Here is a 9,375-nt window from a genome sequence, read left to right as displayed (position 1 = left end):
GAATGAAACGTAATGAAGACTTGGATAATGCTGTCAGAAGAAAGAAACATATATAGTCCAGTACCGACAGGCTGTGGCTGCTAGGACGTGTTACCGTAAATAATTGGGAACCACTGAATTAAGTAATAGAATCAGGTGCTTCTGGCAATAATGAAAATGGGCACCACAGAAATATCTGCACTTTAGTAATTTCCATAGACGATTTTTCAATGGGCTCAGTGTTTAGAATTAGACTAATTGGCAGATTCGAATCAGTCAAACGACATATAGAGGACTTGCACGGGTCACGTGACATTGTTACTGGACGGCAATAAAACAAAAACGTCCATTTGGCTCCTGTCAGTTGCAAGTCGGATTATACGTTTGCGTTTTATTTGGTTGTTGAAAATGGTTATTTCGTTGTTCTGTTGGCTGTACGTATAGTATAGACATGGACGAAATGGATCTTCAGTAATATTCCACTGATTTCAAAAGATCCTGAACGTCGCGCAATGTGGATATCATCTATTGCCTATTGGCAGAACTGCTTGGTGTCAAGTCCAGAAGCCATCTTACTTGTGTTTCACTGTTTGCGGACAGCACTTTGTTGATGGTGAGTGATAATGTGGTGATAGTGTGCCGTTATCAATTTCTTTAAATATTCACAAGCTCCCTCATTTCAATGGAAAGCAGATGGCAAACTACTGTTATCAGTAGGCCTAGGTGTGGGCCTACTTCAGTACTTGCAGTTGCAGACTTGAATTGTGTAAGACAGTAAGGAATTAATAATCAATAATCTAATAATCAACTACTGTTATTAGTAGGCCTAGGCGTGGGCCTACTTGCAGTTGCAGACTTGACTTGTGTAAGACAGTAAGGAATTAATAATCAATTGCTGTAAGGTATTGTTTCCTGATTAGCAGGTAATCTATTACTAAGTGTGAAAGGTTGAATAGATAACTAAAGTTTAACACCACTGGTCATGCAAAAAATAACCAGAATTCAATTTAATTCGCCATCTAGGAATACGCTCGCCACCGCATCTCTGATCACCCTGGTAGTTTCACAGGTTTCAATCCCATGCGGGGATAGTTTTGTGCTAGAGGATTGCAGCTCCACTCCCACCGAGGGTGGTTCACATGACCGCTGATCGGTTACGACCATTCCCTACCATCCAAGTCCATGCTTCTGAAAACAAATAACTGGCTCCCCCCCAGATAAATCCTATCCTAATGGTGCTTGTACAACTGATTCAAAATGTCTTTTTATTGTCATTGGTAAAAAAGATATGCTACCCGGAATCAAATTCATTTACGACTAGTGGCTGTGGTGGGATATGGACATAAATTTCACCCGGGCTGGGCATTTCGAATCGAATAGTAAATTATTCGAATCGGTTCAGACTGGAATTTCGAATTGCCGCCATCTTGTTTTTATCTTTCCGCTAATGGTCGAGGTGAATTCCCCAATTTTTTTTTCATTGAAGTCATATTTTTTCAACGAAATTCTAACATATGACTATTTTCTGTAGTGAGTTATTGATAAAACGTGTTTGTTATTCTGTGTGAACGCTCAGTAATCTATCTGAGTGATTTATTCTATGTCTTCAGTAATTCATTTGTTGAGAGGACCAATTACTATAATAAAGTCGCTTACAATTTTATATTTTCAAGTATTCGAGATTCGATTCGATTCGAAAAAATTATTCGATTCGATTCTGAAATCACAAGGTATTCGAAAATGCCCAGCCCTAAATTTCACACTCCTTGATCGTTAGATTTTATAAAAACTCTTATCTGTATCCATTATCTTACAGATATGGGTGCGACCATGGAATTGATGAATGGCAAAGTATAAGTTGCAACAAGACCACAGTGGCACAAGACCTCAGCTTGCGTGACTTGATAATACATCCTCAGTATCCATTTATTGATGCTTATCGTAATAACAAAGTAACTTGTCATTACTGTGGATTGGTGGAGATAAAGTGTCCATTGTGCTTTAACGAAATCAACTTCAAGACGACCCCATCAAGAAAAAAAAATTGTTTCGGTGGGTCTGGTCGTGAAGGTTTCAGTCTAACATTGGATACCGATACTACAACCAGATACAGTTGCCAATGAAACTTAAGCGAGGCGTAATATTGCGACTTTGTGATCTGAAAGGAAATTCTGATGGGTAGCCAGCTAGCCGCAGCCTTTTGTTTAAAGAATATTATGAAATACGACTTAAGAGCCTGAACTTTTATTTGAGAGGGCGTGTAACCCAAGCTAATTTGCAAATAGTATTCATGGTACCAAATGTATCACACACTTTACAGTAATTATAAATTATATTTGAAAAATAAAGCACATCAAAAATGTATTTTTAAAAAACAATTGGTTTTATCTGCAGATACTGGGTTGATATTGAGATTGACCATTTCAATGCTAAATTTTCTTTAGTCAAAAGGCACACTTGATTCGCAAAAATTTGTGAATGCGCACAGTACACCAATTTGTCTAATGTTTTGATTCCATAGGCAATGCTAATGCTATTACGTGTATTACTTGTTTCACATGAATCCATCGTGCTCAGATTCGACTGTTTTCAAGGTCTGAGGCTCCAACAGCCTTATTTTATGGGTACACAAGAGAATTTTTAGTGTGGCATGCATGGGTCAGTTGGAGTCACTAACCTCAAGATATCTATAAGCAAGGATAAGATAACCTGGAAGTAACATTCCATAATTTAGAGTAAAAAATGTATCTGCCTCCACAGCCCTTTCAAATGGAAGATATGATGCCTCGGGGGTAATTTCTATCAAATATTTTACAGTATTATGGTTCTAGTGAAAAGGGGTGTAGGCGGCTTTTTTTTAAAGTGTGGTAGGTCTAGTCGAAAGACACATTAAATGTTTATGCTAACAACTGCGAATTAATATTGCAACGCATACAAGTTAACAGAATTTGTTGAAATGGTCCTGCCTTTTGCCTTTCTTCAAAATCCTCCTTTTTCTAACTATTCTCTTCTTCTCTGGGGATGGCGAAAATTCAAATATCGATGGGACATGTAAGCAGCTGATAATGGGTTATCTTCCCTTTTTCCTGAAAATAAATTAAACACTAATCATCATTTGACAGTGCCAAGTTTGTGTATCAGATCAGTAATAAATTACCTGCTAACTACCAAAACAATCAGACAACACCTTCTGACCATTAATGAAGATTTCTTTCAATTTAAAACGCAACTATGCCTACCAATGTGGGTAGTTTTTAGGATAGAATTTATCTGTGGTTGGGGACGGATTGCAAGGTGCAACATCGTACGATTACCATTCTATGTCGGGATTAGTTAGCCAGTTATTTGTTTTAGAAGCATGGACTTGATGGTGGGGGATGTCGTAATCGACCAGCGGTCGTGTGAACCACCCTTAGTGGGAGGAGAGCTGCAATCTCCTCGTCCCCTCGCACATAACTATCCCCGCATGGGATTGGAACCTGTGAAACTCCCAGGGGGATCAGAGATGCGGTGGCGAGCGTATTCTCAGATAGAGAATTCAATTGAATTTTGGTTATTTTTTGCATTAGCACTGGCCTTAAACTTTAGTTATCTATTCAAATTTTCACACTTACTAATAGATTACCTGCTAACTAGGGAAACAATACCTTATGGCAATTATTGATTAATACCTTACACGAGTCAAGTCTGCAAGTAGGCCTAAGCCTACCAATAACAGTAGTTTGTCATCTGCTTTCCATTGAAATGAGGGAGCTTATGAATACTTAAAAAAATTGATAACGGCACATCATGACTCACCATCAACGAAGTGCTGTCCGCAAACAGTGAAACACGAGTAAGATGGCTTCTGGACTTGACACCAAGCAGTCCTGCCAATAGATGATATCCACATTGCGCGACGTTCCTGATCTTTTGAAAACAGTGGAATATAGCTGAAGATCCATTTCGTTGTCTATACTATACGTACAGCTAGCGGAACAATACGAAATAACCATTTTCAACAGCCAAACAAAACGGAAACGTATAATCCGACTTGCAACTTACAGGAGACAAATGGATGTTTTTGTTTTATTGCCGTCCAGTAACAAGGTCACGTGACCCGTGCAAGTCCTCTATACCTCGATATTGGCCGGTTGAAATAAAATACTCAAATAATACCTTGAATCTGTTTGTGAAGGATGAAAAAGCTGACTGAACGTAAGAAATTTGGTTCTCGGATTCACTTCTCAAATTATCTTACGCATCTTTTCGCAATTACGCATTTTTATCGAAAAAACTAAAATGATCAAGATCTAAAATGAGATATCATTTTATTTCCACGAATACTGTAAAAGTGTAAAGCAAACGCAAACGATAGGTTCAGATGAACGACTTCCATTCAGCTATAACAACACTTCCTTTAAAACAATCCAGTATGTGTATTGTAATTTTTGAGAGTTAATTAGCCTAGTCGTGGGTTGTCATGCGTGACGTTATTGAATAAGCTAGATTCTGATACACCAGGGCAGGGCAGGATCAGCACACGATACAGGTGGTCGTGGTAAAAAAGGGAAGGCATGACAGCAGGCCAAGAAACATAAAAATGGTGGTGGTAGAAACCTGGGTAGAGAATAGAAATTAGCGAGTGCGGTCCCGCGGAGGAAAATAATAAAAACGAGCAAGCAAATCGTCAGTCGATAAATAATACAATACAAGTAAAATGAAATATGGCGAACTCGGCGACCACATACACCACATAACGTTTGCACCTAATATATGACTAAGTATTCGACTTCGGTACTCCCGAAGTATGTAAACCAATATGGCGGGCACCGGGACGAATTATGTGTATCAGGTTAGGGTTAGGCCATAATTTTATTCCAATTTTCCTTATTTTGTTTTATTTCAAGTTAGGGGACTAGCCAAGATACTCTCGTAGTATTTGTACCTGAAATTATGGCCTAACCCCAACGTGGTACATATACTACGTTCCGGTGTCCGCCATCTTGTTACGCATACTTAAGGAGCACCGGCTATCGTGTCCATCTATTTGAGTATCGTTCTTTTATTATTTCAAATATAGTCTGATGGTGAAGATGAATAGAAGGTGGTAAAGTAATTGCTGACGTGTAAGTATGTCCACGGTGCAATATACTGCAAGGAAGTATTGGCTGAAGCAATGAGGTAGCTAGTGGCACATTCTAGAGTGCATATGCTGTAGGCAATATGCTTTGTTCATGAAAAAAGTGCAAAGCGAAATAAAGATCGCAGAAAATCAACTTTCAAAGTATACAATGCAGTAAATTTCTACTAGACTCCGTATAGCGAGCGACGCATACGTTGAGTAAGTCTGTTGGCGCTTTTCTAATTTGGTGTTGGCATAATATAATTTGGTGACGTTTCAATGCAGACAAACTTAATCAAGGAATAATGATATGGTAAGAACGCTGGCGTATAATGAAAAATATTATCACAGGGTAAAATCAAATCTAGAAACACATTTATTTATAGAAGTTTGACATTCCTCAAACTCTCGTCTTTGTTCATGTGTCGCAATTCGAAAAATATTCTTTTCCTTTGATGTGTCTGAATAGCTGAGTCAATTAACTGGCCAAGTTTAATTTAAGTCGCCAATCGGAATCAATAAAAAAAGATAGGTCCCAGGTTATTCGTTCCTAATGCGAAGTCTTGAATAATTAGAAAAGCCATTAGCATCTCGAACAGTGATTATCAAAATTTTAATATATATCGTAATTTCTACAGTCTGTACGGCAAAGTATATTATATTTACAAACCGCGTAACTATATGACCAGGCTCATTGACTAGATTCGAGCATTGAATTTCCAACTTTTTCGCGGAATATAATGATTCAAGGCATGATGATTCAATGATTAAACAAGAATCGTTTAATTTTAGAAAGTTAGATAAGTCTTTGGCAATATTTAATTAAGCAAATTCACAAAAGGGTAATTTACCCTGTACAAAGATCTGCATAATGAATTTCAACACTTGTGACAGGAGCCGTTGTAAGTTAGGTAGAAGTTGTCTATTTTCGTATATAATTTTTGATAAAATTAAAACGCACTATAATGTTTTTGTTTCTAATAAATACGTGCATCCCGCCCTTTCTTTACCTCATATATATTTTGACATTTCAGTTTTGTAATGCGAGAATTATCCTCTTTTACTTTTAAGTTGACCTGATATGACTCAACACGGTATGTAACTATGATTTTTACAATATAATATATATTTCCCATTATTTGTTCTTTCAGGGATAAAATGGGCTTGAAAAATATTCGCAAAGGGTTGGAGATATCGTTCAACTCTTCTTATCATATTACGAGGTATTAAAAAAGCTATTGTGGACATTCCAACATCTTGTTCAATATTTGTATCATTGCGGTTGACATACAGACAAAACGAAATTAATTAAAATTACATGAAGAATGTATTACAGGAACAAAACAAAACAGCACCATTTGTTTTGTGAATTATTGAGGAGCTTTAAAAAAAAATCATTTAATTAGTTTTTGATTTTTAAAAGAATTCTTTACGGCTTTATGCTTAGCAAGAGTTATTTGCAAACTTCAGAATGTGAAAATCAGCTACAGAGCAACAACATTAAAAAATTTAGTTAGATAGCAAGATTTCATTTTAGGTAAATAATGATGCATCATTCACTATAACAGATATTACTAAAGTTGTAGGAGCAATTTACAAGGTAAGGAAAATATTACATTTGGGATATTGTCGTTGAATAGCCATAAATTTGACTTGATAAATTCATAAAAAATATTTTTTTGTTATTATTTGCTATGCACTATCAAATACATCTATTTTGAATCATTTTTAGTTTGAATTGAGTTTCAATTTGAAAAACAAACAAAAAAATGAAAATTTCTTCTGTTTTTCAGAATATAATCTTATATTACACGCAATGGGTCAGTAAAACAGTTGAAAACTCCGGTCTGTGTTGTATTGTGTTTGAGCATTTTCTGGAAAAGGGCGAATGCCGCTTAATCTACGTTGTAATTGTTTGCACCAAAATTGTTCAGGGAAGAAATATTGTTGGCGGTGAAAATCTCTTGAACTTGTCCCATCCAATTCGTTTTCAATCATTTCAAAAATTATATAATGCTGTCAGTGTTCATCAACCCTGTTAAAGATGCTAATGACGTTATTTTCCAGAATTCGTATGACCCAGCCGATGAGGAATATATCATAAATGAATTCCTTCGGCGATTAAATGAGGCAGCAAATACAAATATTGAATAGAAGTTGATTTTTCGTCGGGAATATATGCTAACAAAGCCGGCTTCATAGAAAACTGAAATCGAATGAGGAATCTATTAGCGTTGGTTGGCTATGCCTGATAACTAAATATTAATGAAAATAAAGCTGACCAATTGAGACAGACAATCTTAAACGGGAACTTTCACAGTTATGAGTTTGAAATCTTACACTAAATGTAGATATAATGAGATTTTTGTACGTTTTAGTGAGTTTTTTGGTAGTTTTTGCATGTTTTAGCTTGATAAATGACAAATAACGATCAATGTGTTTGGACAATATTCTATACAAGTATTGAATAGAAGTTGATTTTTCGTCGGGAATATATGCTAACAAAGCAGGCTTCATAGAAAACTAAATTCGAATGAGGAATCTATTAGCCTTGGTTGGCTATGCCTGATAACTAAATATTAATGAAAATAAAGCTGACCAATTGAAACAGACAATTTAAAACGGAAACTTTCTTAGTTATGAGTGTGAAATCTTACACTAAATGTAGATATAGTGAGATTTTTGTATGTTTTAGTGAGTTTTTCGGTAGTTTTTGCATGTTTTAGCTTGATAAATGACAAATAACGATCAATGTGTTTGTACAATAAAAGTGCTTGTTTTGTATTGCACTGTTTACCTATACTTGACACTATTGTGGCCCGCCAACAATACAAAAATAATTGTGGGGCCCGCGTGTATCCAGTGTATATAGAATACGTCAGCGTCGGAAAGTTCTCAACAACTTTTATCATTTTTTTGCTGTTTCGGTGAAGATATCCGGTCAATATCTTTTGTTAAGTCACTTTCATATTTCTTCTTATCTCTATTCATGAATCGATATTTTTTTCCGTCTATGTAATCAGAATGTAGAAGAAACGTTTTAAAACTGCTTTTTTTCGATATTGTAATCGTACAAATGTGATGATACTCCACGTTCGGTTGATTTATAGTCGATGTCTACAGCACATCCTGCGATACTGTCGATCGTTATGTTAGTATTTAGAACATTGAACCATTCTCCGTTTGATATGTCTCCGTTCAGCTGATGCGCCGAATCATGTCCCTGAACACTTTACTCGTTGCTGCCATACGTTGCAGTTAAAAATATGAGAACATGAGAGAACATGAAGCCAAAAAATAAAATGTTCCTTCCCATCTTCACCAACCAACAATAAAACTATTCGGGTACAGTTGTTTGCCAGGGCAACCTGTGAAAACTCAATGCTGCTGGATGCAAGAGAATAACATGTCGTTTTGCCTTATGTGTTTTTTCATTCCGATTGTAATGATATTGAAGACGTACTTAAGGGTAAACAGTACATCTCGCTTTTTATGTGCGATTCAAGCATGGATGAAACTTTTTCAAGCAAGGAATGTATATCGATATACCGTGAATTCACACGACCATCTGATGTATGTTTTCGAGGCATATATATGATAGAACCAATTTTGGGCATATCTTGAATGCATATTTCAAACGTATTTTGCGTATATTATGTAGTTTCTATAATCAGTATAAATAAATCTATATCTTATCTTAGAAAAAGTTTCGACAAGTTATTTTTCAATATCTCGTTGTTTTGGTAAAATTGCAACTATACCGCCTTCAAAGCCAATTTCCATTTTTTCTAAACTTCTATTTATCAACCGATATTTTCCGTCATCTATATATTTATAATAAACTGGAATTTTTTTGTATTTTTTTCGTTCGATGTTGTGCCAATCGTATCAGCAAATCCTCCGCGCTTGGGTGATTTGTAATTGCCCATTGCAACACATACTTTTATCCTTAGTAATGCAGGTGACAGGGGTACCATCCAGACAAATGCAAAGGATAAATAGCAGCAAACTTGTGAATGATATATCTATTTTCATCTTTAGCAACCAACGTTAAATTGTTGAATCCTTGCGTCTGTCGCTACGACAAGAAGGGCATAATCATGATATGTTCCTTGTTTGCGCGTTTTATTGATTGCAAAAGAAACGTGAAATGATTTGTCGGCAACATTTTTTCGTACAGGGTCTGTAATCTCAAAAAACATACACTATCATCGCATAATTTTGTATGTAGCTAATCAATTGACACGCAGCCCCTGCTCACAGCAACTATAGGGTAATCTATGTCATCCATG

General features: G+C 36.1%; 2 long non-coding RNA genes across 2 annotated transcripts; one reads left to right on the top strand and one right to left on the bottom strand.

Moving 5' to 3' along the window:
• Positions 1-2,581: 2,581 nt before the first annotated feature.
• Positions 2,582-4,084, bottom strand: LOC144425820 (uncharacterized). Its single transcript, XR_013477676.1, has 2 exons — positions 3,778-4,084; positions 2,582-3,065 (listed from the first exon to the last, which is right to left on the bottom strand). It is a non-coding gene; the product is annotated as an uncharacterized LOC144425820 (long non-coding RNA).
• A 1,710-nt stretch (positions 4,085-5,794) lies between these two features.
• On the top strand, positions 5,795-7,567 carry LOC144425583 (uncharacterized). Its single transcript, XR_013477536.1, has 3 exons — positions 5,795-6,177; positions 6,652-6,683; positions 7,151-7,567. It is a non-coding gene; the product is annotated as an uncharacterized LOC144425583 (long non-coding RNA).
• Positions 7,568-9,375: the final 1,808 nt, after the last annotated feature.

The sequence above is a fragment of the Styela clava genome, chromosome 8, assembly GCF_964204865.1.
Source record: "Styela clava chromosome 8, kaStyClav1.hap1.2, whole genome shotgun sequence".
NCBI lineage: Eukaryota > Metazoa > Chordata > Ascidiacea > Stolidobranchia > Styelidae > Styela > Styela clava.
Note: the sequence above shows the minus strand (reverse complement) of the source record. Positions and strands in the feature narration are given on the sequence as shown.